At 37.8% G+C, this 2,305-nt stretch overlaps 1 protein-coding gene across 1 annotated transcript in view; it reads right to left on the bottom strand.

The window, feature by feature from the left end:
• Positions 1–2,305, bottom strand: part of TIAM1 (T cell lymphoma invasion and metastasis 1) — a 348,762-nt gene that overhangs the window by 139,751 nt on the left and 206,706 nt on the right. The gene's annotated exons all lie outside the window — the stretch shown is intronic.

Below are 2,305 nucleotides of genomic sequence, written 5' to 3'. Positions count from 1 at the left end.
CATGGGTAGGGAAACAGAACACAAGGAAAAAGGAAAGGTTAAACCTATATGACCCACGATAGAGCATATAAGCTGCATTTTTTAAATCATGCTGATGTTATGTTTACTGCATGAGAAAACATTCCAGTTAATAGAAAGCCACCTCATGGTCAAGGTATCTGACCAGAGAGAACACAGAAAAATACTACTGTACCTTCAGATTGGTCAGAGGAAAAGAAGGAGAGAAAGAAGTCACGGGGAAACCAGAACTAACTCATCACCTCAAAACCTAAGGAGGTTACAATAATATTTTTATAGTTTCAGAGGTCTAATTCCTTAGATGAGACCGGAAGTGCAAGTGGTACTTCGGCCATAGAGCAGCGCCCCACCTTTTAGCTGGGGCGCGGGAAAGCTCCGTGTGATCAAAGCCCAGCCTGCGGGACAGCCTGCCAGTGCCTGCCCTGTTCAGTAATTAATCAAAAAGACAATTTTCCTACAAGGAACAAACATCTCTAGAGCAAAACTCTTCTTATTCTCAGGAAATAAAAGATTAAATTTGACATGCGTGTCCAAGACACTAGCTTTGAGAAGATTAAATTTTTCTTTAAGAATATTAATAATATTTCACTTATGAGCACGCACACACACACGCGCGCGCGCGCGCACACACACACACACACACACACACACTAGACCTGTGTACAAATTGTTAAAGTAACTATTCTGGATAAAGTGATTATGAATAATTTTAACTTTCGAAATTACACTTTTTAAAATATTTCCTCAAGTTTCTGCGCTAAACCTGCAATTCATTTTCAGGAAAGAAAAATAAATAAAACATGTTACCATGTTTTAAGTCCCTGAGTGTTTTAGATCATTGAAGAGAGTGAGGATGTGGGCACTATGCTGACAGCTACAACAAAACGGCACCAAACCCAAACTTAAAACAGATGGTTTGGGAAAATTACCTAAGATAAAGAAAATACTCTCTAGCTTGGATTTACTCATTCTCTCTACGTTCCAATGGCACCTTGACTTGACCTCCTCACACTGTGTCTGTGGCATGATTATTCGTAAACTGACTCACTTCTCTCTGCATAGACCCCTTGCCCATTTTCTTATGGGAAATCTCCCAATGACAGGGACCGTGCCTTACTCATCATTGTATTGGTGCTCTAAATAAAATAAAATTTTAGCATAGCTCTTTCAACAGAAATGCCCGTCACTCAGATTGCCTTATAACAAGGGCGCTTCGAAAATATAAAACTTTAGCGCCTATTAGTGGATCTAAGATGACCCAGTTCATATCGTATTCCAGTCAAAAGTTAACTGTGAAAGCAAGGTCTCTCTGTTGTTGCTGAGGCATCACAAAATCCGAGCATAAGGCATTTAATGATGTATATAAATTATGATTATTAAAAATAAAAATGTTTCATTCTCCCGAGGTATTTAAACACTTATTAAAATAAACATAATGATTACCCTTCTATGACTTGAAAACAGACCTCCAAAACTGCAGGAGAAAGAATGAAATGTATTTATTTCAAAGTTAAATTTGAAGCAAAAATCACAAGACAACAGATTGCAAATTTAAAATTAGATTCCAGTGGGAGGTCTTGGTTTCGAGCCTGTTTTTTCCCTCCTGGAGGCTGAGCTTGAAGACAGGGAGGGACAAGAGCTAAGATTAAACTGAGACAAAGTTCTGAAAGTTTCTGCTAAATCTTTACAAACCCATGAAAAGCATTTTGCCAAGTCACACACAAATACCCCTCACACAAGAAACTAAACAGGAAAGTTTTGCCACAAATAAAAGATGATCTTCGATTTAGAAAGATTATTATGTTGACTGTATTTATTTTGCTTTTTAAAGATTATCCAAACCAGAAACAAAATATATCATTGTTTTGAAGTAAGATTTTAAAGGCAGGCTTGCCTTTTTCAAACATAATCCCATATAAAGATGGTAAAGCTTGGGGATAAATTTAAAAGACCCTGAGGGCAATTCACAGGGGAAAAAAAGATTTCATAGGTGCCTGCTTTTTTTTCTTTTCTTTTTTTCTTAAATTTTAAAATGCTAATGCTTTTGAATTGTTAGATGGGTGTAACCTTAATCCAAAGAAGTGATTCTAAATTCTTTTTCCCACGAGCCGTCAACAACACAGCAATTCCAATTACATTAAAATGTGTCCAACCCACCACCACCTTGAAGCACTGCCATTAATTCACGTACACGCCACAACCTTACCTCACAAGGCAACAGTGATTCCCAGCCCAACGTGCCCCGAGAGCACTGTGGCATTTAGATACTGAGACTGGAAATGGTATC

The sequence above is a fragment of the Pteropus vampyrus genome, unplaced genomic scaffold (genome assembly GCF_000151845.1).
Source record: "Pteropus vampyrus isolate Shadow unplaced genomic scaffold, Pvam_2.0 Scaffold233, whole genome shotgun sequence".
Taxonomy (NCBI): Eukaryota; Metazoa; Chordata; class Mammalia; order Chiroptera; family Pteropodidae; genus Pteropus; species Pteropus vampyrus.
The sequence above is the reverse complement of the archived record's forward strand: the minus strand, read 5'-3'. Positions and strand labels throughout refer to the sequence as shown.